The sequence below is a fragment of the Epinephelus moara genome, chromosome 16 (genome assembly GCF_006386435.1).
Source record: "Epinephelus moara isolate mb chromosome 16, YSFRI_EMoa_1.0, whole genome shotgun sequence".
Lineage (NCBI taxonomy): Eukaryota > Metazoa > Chordata > Actinopteri > Perciformes > Serranidae > Epinephelus > Epinephelus moara.
In genome coordinates this window covers 45,573,286-45,584,172 of record NC_065521.1, presented here as the reverse complement: position 1 = coordinate 45,584,172, position 10,887 = coordinate 45,573,286, and the positions used below count along the sequence as shown (strand labels likewise).

Sequence of the window (10,887 nt, the reverse complement as noted above, 5' to 3'; positions counted from 1 at the left end):
ACTCCAGCCTGTGGCCCTTTGCTGCATGTCATCCTCCCTCTCTCTCCCCTTCATGCTTGTCTGTCCTGTCCATTAAAGGCTAAAAAGCCCCACAACATATCTTAAAAAAAAACAGTTGTGAAAAACACAAATAATATCAAAACACATAAATCCAGAAGTAAACAAAAACAAGAACAACAGAAAACAAACATAATAGAGACAAAAAGCAGCAGAGCAGAGGATGAGACACGACAGGAAATAAAGTCAGTTCAGAAGTCAAGCTCAGATCAGTCAACGCCAACGAGAAGAGACGAGTTTTCAGCAGCAACTTTGAGGCTGAATCCAAATGTCGTCCCTCTGGACCTGCAAACTGAGCCCTCGCAGACCTGCGGACTGAGCCCTCGCAGACCTGCGGACTGAGCCCTCGCAGACCTGCGGACTCAGCCCTCGCAGACCTGCAGACTGAGCCCTCACAGACCTGCAGACTGAGCCCTCGCAGACCTGCAGACTGAGCCCTCGCAGACCTGCGGACTGAGCCCTCGCAGGCAGACCTGCGGACTGAGCCCTCGCAGGCAGACCTGCGGACTGAGCCCTCGCAGACCTGCAGATTCAGCCCTCGCAGACCTGCGGACTGAGAACAGAGACTGTGAGCAGCTGAATCGTGCCGAACTCATCTGTCTCTGCAGATAACAGATATAAATCCCATGTGAAACCTTTTTTATGACTTAACAAAAATGTATTCACACATCTCTATAAAATCTGCTACAGGCGTTCAACAACACAAATGTTTGTAAACAAGGACAGGACTATAACTGACTATAATGAAATAAATTACGTATTATTGACATTAGAAGACCTTTTGTAGTTTTTCAGCCTATTTTACACAGTCAATTCTTTTTTCAGCAATTGGAAAAAACAGCTTCACGTCCGTACTGCAGTGAATTGTGGGTTATCAAATCAGTGAAGTCTGCACCGCGAGCAGACTCCCTGGAAGTCTGCTTGAGGCCTCTAATGGACTGGATGACTTGTAGCTTTGGACAGCCATCAGCCCTCCGAGACTTCCTGGAAATGCACCCACAAAGTCTGTGAGTTTCAATGAGGTCTGGATTCAGCCAAAGGTTTCTGTAGTCGGAGCAGTTTTTATTTGAGTAGGTGAGCTGCTCCGCTGTTCAGGCGCCGCCACCGTAAACTTCCAGGAACATCTGATCGGTCGACTTCAGCACTGTAACTGGTGTATGATGATATAAGAGTTCTGTTAGATGAGGAAGTGCCAGATGACTTGAAACCTCAAAAACAAGCAATAATATCTTATCTTATCTTATCTTATCTTATCTTATCTTATCTTATCTTAAGGGTTAGAGGAACCTGGTCTGGTCTGATCTAATCTTAATTTCATGGAAACAGGAAATGGTTAGAGCAGTGGTACCCTCAGGCATTGGTTGATGAAAGTCTGCAGTTCATTGATGATGATGATGATGATGGTCCTCCAGGTTTCGGACCCACACAGCAGTCCGGTCGGTAATTAGATTAAACAACAAATTAAACACTGTTTTTATCATAATTTGTCCCAAATGACAAAATTCTTTTTTCTTTAAACTCATTAAATATATTTAATGTTTTTCTGATTGAAGGAATCTGATCAAATCTATTGATTGATTAAAACACAAATGTATTACAATCTGATCAAATCAATCAATAAAAAATCAATCAAACATCAGAGAACCGACAAATGATCAGCAGCGATCGATCAGACATTTATAGATCTTCGATCAGATCAACATTCTCATGATGCGAGTCTGTGTGCGTGTGTGAACGTGCGCGTGCCCGCGGCGCTGTGAGCGCGCCTGTAGGTGCTGATGGAGCGGAGCTTCATTCAGTGTGAACACAGTCTGAGGAGGAGGAGGAGGAGGAGGATGAAGAGCGGGGACCCCTCATCTGATCAGATCATCGATCCGCGATGATCGATCAGAGTCTGCAGCCGCGCTGATCAGCTGATCCCGGAGCGGCTGCACGAGGCGACAATCAGCGTCATCAATCAATCGATCGATCACACCTGATGTGAGACGCGGCGGGAGACAATCGGCTGACCGGAGGACGGAGCGGCGGGTCCTGGACTCTGGACTCCGGACCGCTCTCTGGATCATGTGACCGACCAGCTTCAGGTTCGATCCCCGCAGGAGCCACAGGGAGACCCCGCAGGTAGGAGAGCCACGAGCCGCCGACACCTTAACGCACACATGGAGGGACCCGCACACCAGGGTCCGTTTAAAAGTTGGTCATTTAACGGTTTCCTCGCGCGGCAGCGACAGAGCTCCGCGTGCAGGACGCAGATGAGGAGCGTGTTTAAACCGTCTCGAGCTGCTCTTTGATTCGGCTCACAGCTCATTAACATATCAGTCATCAATAACCATAATAATCAGAACGATGAGTTCGATGTGTTTGTTGTTCTGCGGTGTGACGCGCTGCAGGGCGGCAGGAAGCAGCTTCACATCATCATCTGACTGCAGCCCGCGACAAAACTACGATTCTGACGTCACTGACGTTAATTTATGATCATGAAGAAAAAATGTTTGTTTCTGTTTGTCAGCGTTTGTTTTGTTATTATGGGCTGTCCCCACCCAGCGCCACGTGCCTGTGTGTGTGTGTGTGTGTGTGTGTGTGTGTGTGTGTGTGTGTGTTAAAGGGACAGTCTGATGTTTGTGGAAACAGATCTGTGTGAACTGATCGATCAATCACCTGAGTGTTAATGAAAAAAAATCTGTAAATTTAAAACAGCTTCTACAAATATAATAAAATATTTGTGAACTCTAAAAACTAGTTTTCAAATATAAACAGACACACAAACAAATTCCACTTCATATACATTTAATTAATTTACAAATAACTTTAAAGCATTTGTGAACATTTTTTTTCACATTTCTAACTTTAGATCAAATATTTGTGAATTCAGTTTTTATTTAAGATTCACAAAAAACATAAATGTGTTTGATTATTATTGTTATTAATGATCAGTTATTCAGTGTAGCCGAGATGTGAATTAAATTAAATCAAACTTAATATCGGAAACAGAATCAGAAATACTTAATTGATCCTGGAGGGGAAATTATAAAGTAAGAATAAGAGTATGAAATATAAGTATGTAAATATAAAGCAATAAAGTACAATGTGCATTGTGCTGAAGTGTTTAACACTAGTATGTATGATATTAAAAATATTAAAATATAACTCGTTACTGCGGGGGCTGTAAGTGTTAAAAGAATTTAACTACAACATATTTAAGTTGATAGAAGATTGAGTCGAACACTGAGGAATATTTCACAGCTGAATTATTACACCCAGTCAGTAATTATGAATTATAAATGCTGAAGGTGAATTCAGTGCAGGTGACGGACGGTGTTATTGACTCAGAGCGGCTGACACTGTGAGGACGGCCACAGGCAGGAATGACTTCCTGTGACACCCTGTGGTGCATCGTGGGGGATTGAGTCTGTCACTGAGCAGCTGTCATACAGTCGTACAGCCTGAAGTGTTTCACAGAGCAGCACAGAGACAGTAACAGGTGAATAACTCGACACTACACTAATAATCAGGAGGTATAATAAACACATGAATATAAACTGCACCTGCAGGACGCTCAGAAGGTGTTGCACATTATGGGTTTTGCATATTTCCAGTTTTTATTGCACATGAGCTGAGGTAGATGAGTCAGTGTAGTTAGTGAGTCCTTGTTTGTTTTTGCATCAGTCTCACTGCAGCAGCTCCGCTCTGCGTCTGTCCGCCTTCCTCGGCCTGTTGTAGCCAGGAAGGCCTCCTGCTGGAGCTCGGCCCGGCGTCGAGGGAGGGAGTCAAAAAGTGAAGTATACTGCACTCTCTCAGCTGTAACAAGGTCACTCAGTCATAGATAGCGTTTGCTCTTACTCTACGATAAAATATTTAAATAAATAACATTTAAAAGAACAAATCATGGCAAAAAAAGTAGAAAAAAATGAGACTTAAAAACAGAGGCAATAAATGATGAGGCGCCTTAAAGTAAAAGCTGAGCTAAAAAGATGCGTCTTAAGGTTCCTTCAGGTGGAGTTCCTCAGATGCTCAGGTCGACTGTTCCACAGGCCGCGGCGGTTAAACACTGATTCCTTGAGGAGTTCTGTTGAAATCTTTGGGACGACCAGGAGGTCTGCAGCGGAGGATCATATTAAAGAATCATGTCTGAGAGATTTAGAAACTGATGTTTTGTTCACACCAAATGTGATGCGGATTTTCGTGTTGCGTTACTCAGGCAAGTTTGAACGCTAGAATATTTTGTGTTGACTCACTTCATGTGTGCGAATAACTCGTGCAACGTGCGTGAAATGGCTGAATTGATGAATGAACTTTGGCTGGTACTTCCTCGTCATACGTCCCCAGAGATTCTCAGCGCTGATTGGCTATTGTCTCACACAATTGAGCGACTGGCTTCAGTCGGCAGTCTGAACGTTAGTTTCCTAGTTTCCTGCATTCTGGACACGTTGTAGGCGCCAACAGTTTTTTAGGTCGACCAAACGAGAGCATCGAGCTTAGCGGTAATAAAGGCACGCATACGAACATGTAACACACACACATCACTTACTAATTTTTTTAATTTTTTTAATTTAATTTTTTTTTTTTTAATTTTATATACTTTATTAATCCCCGAGGGGAAATTCAATTTTTCACTCTGTTGTCAATTACACACAGGTCCGAACACACACATGCACAAACTGGACCTATACATGCACTAAGTGGAGAAATGTCAGAGTGGGCTGCCCATGACAGGCGCTCTGAGCGGTTGGGGGGTTCGGTGCCTTGCTCAGGGGCACCTCGGCAGTGCCCAGGAGGTGAACTGGCACCTCTCCAGCTACCAGTCCACGCTCCATATTTTTGGTCCGGACGGGGACTTGAACAGGCGACCCTCCGGTTCCCAACCCAAGTCCCTATGGACTGAGCTACTGCCGCCCAAAACCTACCTACCTACCTTACCTCATTTTCATTATCAGTTAATCTGTAAATGATCTTTTTATTTTTGTTTAATACAAAGTAAAAATCCCCCGTCACATAGTGACAACCAGGGAAACTAAGAGAAGATAAGGTGATGATGTCAGCGATGGAGGAGGAGGAGCCAGACTTTGGTGTCAGTTCTGTTGGAGTCAAATCAAACTATAACTCAGCAGTTCCCAACTGATCCAGATGTCTCCTCAGTCATTAGTTCAAGGTCCACACAGCTGATCATATTCAGCGTCATACAGGTGTGAAGCTGGTTTCAGTCTCTGTTAAGTATCTGTCTGTTAGTCACTCACTCTACAGCAGGAAACAGCACTTCAAAATAAAAGCTCTGTGCCAGAAGTTCACTGTCCTTAAAAATGTCGTGTGTTTTTTACAAACTTGACACGTTTGCGAGTCACTTTCGGTCCATTCAGAGTGGACCTGGGGCCCACTTATGGACCACGACCCACCAGTTGGAAACCACTGCACTACAGCACAGACAAGTCCTAGTGTGGCAGATATTTCCCAAACTGATATCATGAAGTCAGAATGATAATCAGAGCCATTAATGACCTGATGTGGTTTGATGACAGTCCTGTCAGTGAACAGGTCAGACCGGCCCCGTTTGTTGATGAGTCATGATGTAACGTTAGATATCATGGACCAATCAGGGGCTAAGGACAGAGCTGGTTTGTAGACGAATAACAAGAAAACAAACGAGCACATTTAGATTAAAAACATCAGTCAGCATCACATAATGTGTGTTTTTGATCTGGTGGAAGGATTTATCAGTCAAAGGTGAAACAACAAAGATATGATGAGTTAAAGTTTGATTTGACTCTAAAGTCTGGCTCCTCCAACACCATCACTGACGTCATCACCTTTCCTTCGTTTATAGTTTCCCTGACGATGACGATGAAACAGAAAATCTGAAACAAGAAAAGCTTAGAACTTTATTGATTGTAAAGAAAACAGTACACTTTTTATGATCATGTCAAATATTAACTGTATTTCTGCATAAGCGTTAAACAACATGCAGATTGTTTCTATGACAACTGAGGAAGATCATGTGACGTGACCAACAGCTCCAGAATGGCTCCTAAAGGATTCTTCTCCTTCTTCTTCTTTTGAGAAGTTTCACAGAGACAGGGAGAGAGATCAGCCAATCAGACAGCAGACAGACGGTCACATGATTGTTGAATTCATTATTATTTTCTGTGTCACGTCTGATCATCAAACATTCACATGTAGTCAGAAAGTTTCATCCAGAAATCTGCGTTTTACAGTCTGCAGTGAACACATCAGCTGACACTCACACTGGATGTTGATGATGATAAAAAAAAGTGCTGTAGTCAAAAAATACATAAATATCATCAGCAACATGAACTTAAAGTATCCAAGTAAAAGTACATTAGTAAAGTAAAAGTACTCACAGTGTCACATCAGAACTTTAAAGGCTGAAAGTTTTTAATAAAATCCACAGACTGAACAACTCAGGTGTAGAGCTGCGGTCATGAGGCGTTCAGGTGTAGAGCTGCGGTCATGTGGCGTTCAGGTGTAGAGCTGCGGTAATGTGGCGTTCAGGTGTAGAGCTGCGGTCATGAGGCATTCAGGTGTAGAGCTGCGGTCATGAGGCGTTCAGGTTTAGAGCTGCAGTCATGAGGCATTCAGGTGTAGAGCTGCGGTCATGAGGCGTTCAGGTGTAGAGCTGCAGTCATGAGGCATTCAGGTGTAGAGCTGCGGTCATGAGGCGTTCTGTTGCAGAGCTGCAGTCATGAGGCGTTCAGGTGTAGAGCTGCGGTCATGAGGCATTCAGGTGTAGAGCTGCAGTCATGAGGCGTTCAGGTGTAGAGCTGCAGTTATGCGGCGTTCAGGTGTAGAGCTGCAGTCATGAGGCGTTCAGGTGTAGAGCTGCTGTCATGAGGCGTTCAGGCGTGGAGCTGCTGTCATGAGGCGTTCAAGTGTAGAGCTGTAGCCATGAGGCGTTCTGTTGTAGAGCTGCGGTCATGAGGCGTTCAGGTGTAGAGCTGCGGTCATGAGGCGTTCAGGTGTAGAGCTGCGGCCATGAGGCGTTCAGGTGTAGAGCTGCGGCCATGAGGCGTTCAGGTGTAGAGCTGCGGCCATGAGGCGTTCAGGTGTAGAGCTGCGGCCATGAGGCGTTCAGGTGTAGAGCTGCGGCCATGAGGCGTTCAGGTGTAGAGCTGCGGCCATGAGGCGTTCAGGTGTAGAGCTGCGGCCATGAGGCGTTCAGGTGTAGAGCTGCGGCCATGAGGCGTTCAGGTGTAGAGCTGCGGCCATGAGGCGTTCAGGTGTAGAGCTGCGGCCATGAGGCGTTCAGGTGTAGAGCTGCGGCCATGAGGCGTTCAGGTGTAGAGCTGCGGCCATGAGGCGTTCAGGTGTAGAGCTGCGGCCATGAGGCGTTCAGGTGTAGAGCTGCGGCCATGAGGCGTTCAGGTGTAGAGCTGCGGCCATGAGGCGTTCAGGTGTAGAGCTGCGGCCATGAGGCGTTCAGGTGTAGAGCTGCGGCCATGAGGCGTTCAGGTGTAGAGCTGCGGCCATGAGGCGTTCAGGTGTAGAGCTGCGGCCATGAGGCGTTCAGGTGTAGAGCCGCGGTCATGAGGCGTTCAGGTGTAGAGCTGCGGTCATGAGGCGTTCAGGTGTAGAGCTGCGGTCATGAGGCGTTCAGGTGTAGAGCTGCGGCCATGAGGCGTTCAGGTGTAGAGCTGTGGTCATGAGGCGTTCAGGCGTAGAGCTGCGGTCATGAGGCGTTCAGGCGTAGAGCTGCTGTCATGAGGCGTTCAGGCGTAGAGCTGCGGTCATGAGGCGTTCAGGTGTAGAGCTGCTGGCATGAGGCGTTCAGGTGTAGAGCTGCGGTCATGAGGCGTTCAGGTGTAGAGCTGCGGTCATGAGGCGTTCAGGCGTAGAGCTGCGGTCATGAGGCGTTCAGGCGTAGAGCTGCTGTCATGAGGCGTTCAGGCGTAGAGCACAGGTTTAATATGTGTAATACATGTGAAGTATATGTGTTACATATCAATTAAATTTTATATAACAATTATAACTGTCATATAAATAAAGTAAATATGACCCATATGTTCTATTTAAAGTAAATGTTATACATAAACTAAATGTAAAGTATAAATTATATAACAATCATTTATAAACTCTGTTATTGAAACTTTATATTTTATATAAATTCTTGATGAATCGTATTTGTTTTGTCTGAGTTTAATGTCTCTGAACACTACAGTACCCATGAGCCTCAGCAGCTGTTGCTATGGAGACACCTCCATCCAGAGCAGTGACATCACAGTTACATCATATTCAGAACTGAACTCAGAGCTGCTGCTCTGATCTGAACATCAGCCGCCTGGCAACAGAGTCTGCAGCTCTCTGATTGGACGGCTCTCACAGCAAGGCACTCTGGGACTCGTAGTTTGACTCCTGCAGTGGTTCAGGACTCCGTCTGCTTTTATTCTCCGGGTTTGGTCCGTCTGTGACTCCGCCCACTACGCTGCTGGTTTTTAGTGATGTCACTGTGATGTCACCGGGACGCCGTGTGTGTTTCAGTCTGTGAGAGTCTACTGTAACACACACACACACACACACACACACAGAGCGCCCCGGGGTTGAAAGGTTATTGGTTGCCTGGTTGGAGCTCTCAGCCAATCAGATGTGAGTATTCAGAGTTGGGATTTTCTACATTGTTGCCATGCGGAGATTCTGCTGCATGACCTACATTCATCCTCCACACACACACACACACACACACACACACACACACACAGAAACAGTGTATGTGTGTGTGTTTAGCTCAAAGGCACAGAGGCAGCTTCATCTATTCTTCATGTGTTTCCTCTCTGGAGGACCAGTGTGTGTGCGTGTGTGTGTTTCTATCTCTGTGAGGACGTTCTCATGCTTCAGTATTATTGTTGTCACACAGATGAAGATGAGGAGGATGAGGAAGATGAAGCTGCTCCACATTCACACAAACCTTGAAAAGTGTGAGTGAGGCTGCAGAGCGACCGTAACATCAGCAAAACCTGAAACACGAGGACCTCGATGCACCTGAACGCCTCATGAGAAAAATCTGGGTGGAGCTGTGAAGCCTCCTGGTGTGTGTGTGTGTGTGTGTGTGTGTTTATTTATCTTCCTGAGATGAATATCAGGGTTCAGCAGCTGTTGGAAAAGTTTTCTTTCTGTGGTTTGTGATTATTATGGGATGCAGCCTCAGTCAGCTGTGTCTCTGTTGTCCCAGGGTCAGTGTTCACTGTGTGAACGGAGATGTGTTGATAGTGTGTGTTGTGTGTGTTTGTACGTGGGCGGGTGTGTTCATGGATGTGTGTTTAAAACAGGTTTCTGCAGAGTGAATTATAGGATCAAGTGTTTCACTGAAATCATCTGTGTGTGTGTGTGTGTGTGTGTGTGTGTGTGTGTGTGTGTGTGTGTGTAGGGGGGGCTCTTCATGTTGTTGTTTGTCATCATCATCATCATCATCATCATCATCATCATCATCATCAGGAGCTCAGCTCATCAGAGAAACCCTGAAAATGAAGTCAGCGATGTGTTCACTGACCTGCTGACGGTCAGGGTCACATGGTGACATGAGGACGAGTTACAGGATGAAAAATCTAAATTTATCAGCTTTAATATTCAGCTCTGACCTCCTGCTCACCCCCCCCCCCCCCCCCCCACATCCTCCTCTAATCCCTCATTTTATTATTATTTTTTTTCCTGTTTCAATTTGCTTTATTGACACAACGCGCAAAGACGTGTGTGTTGCCAGAGAGTCCAGAGAGCCAATCAGAGCGCAGGAGATGATGATGATGATGATGATGATGATGTTCCAGTTTCACTGATCTGAATATTTGATTAATTTCCTCTGTGTGCTCAGTTCTGTTGTTTTCTATGATTTATGTCGACATTAAATACATCATCTGAGCCTTTAATGTGAATGAGACATTTTTAGGGCTTTTAATCGATGGGACAGTTTTTTTTTACCTGATAGAGAGAGGGGATGACATGCAGCAAAGGATCATGGGTTGGAATCAAACCCACAGCCATACGGACAAAATCCAAAATATATTTGACAATTCTTACAATCAGGCTTCCACCTCACATCTCCAAAATGTTCGTAAGCAAAGTTTCTCCCATCAGGTCTGTTTTTATAGATCACACCTGTGTGTAGGAAGTGGTGTACGACTCTTTCAGGACTCTTTGTACGTATGCAGTGTTTATTAATGAGAGACCTGCTCGACCAGGTGAGCTGATGGCGGCCTGATCCTCTGATGTTTCACACGTTGAATACCTGAGACATCACTGCTGATTAAACATGTACTTACAGCTGCTCTGTGATCAGAAACACCTTCATGTTTGCACGTATTCAGATGCGTCTCAGAGCGCCACCTCCAGGAGAGAACTCTCTGTAGCCCCGTTTACACTGCCTGTTCAAGGCGGGAATATGACCTTCCTTTACCGCCTCACCGGTCTGGCACATTTTGGCAACTTGTTATGTGTGCGACCCACAGCAGGAGATTAAAAAAGTAGTTGTTAGCAGTTAGCAGCTAACTCAAAGAAGAAGAACAGCAGCTGAACATAGTGAAATAGTGAAAACAATGAGCTAAAGGAGCTCCTCACCGAGATCAGCCGCCGTATAACAGGCACGCTAAATGATTGTTACTGACATATGATGTTATTATTCTTGTTATTCTAGAGGTGGAAATCACAAGAGGATCCACGATACGATATTATCACGATACTTAAAGGTGCGGACACACCAAACCGACATCAAAGAACACGGGGCTAACTGGCTGTGCTTCCCTCCGGTCATGCTGCGGCTAACGCTCCGCTAGCCGCTCCCAGCTAGCTCCGGTTTGTTATTCAGGTTAAAGTGTGAAGAAGCAGCGGGTCTGT

The 10,887-nt window shown here is 45.5% G+C and overlaps 1 protein-coding gene and 1 long non-coding RNA gene across 2 annotated transcripts in view; one reads left to right on the top strand and one right to left on the bottom strand.

The window, feature by feature from the left end:
- Window positions 1-17: 17 nt before the first annotated feature.
- LOC126402654 (uncharacterized) lies at window positions 18-965 on the bottom strand. The gene is made up of 3 exons (XR_007571258.1): window positions 531-965; window positions 435-457; window positions 18-388 (listed from the first exon to the last, which is right to left on the bottom strand). It is a non-coding gene; the product is annotated as an uncharacterized LOC126402654 (long non-coding RNA).
- Window positions 966-1,747: 782 nt separating this feature from the next.
- ccdc120a (coiled-coil domain containing 120a) overlaps window positions 1,748-10,887 on the top strand; it is a 33,367-nt gene continuing 24,227 nt past the window's right edge. Inside the window, exon 1 of the mRNA XM_050064789.1 lies at window positions 1,748-2,178. The gene's annotated coding sequence lies outside the window, so the exon portion shown is untranslated. The remainder of the gene's footprint in view (window positions 2,179-10,887) is intronic.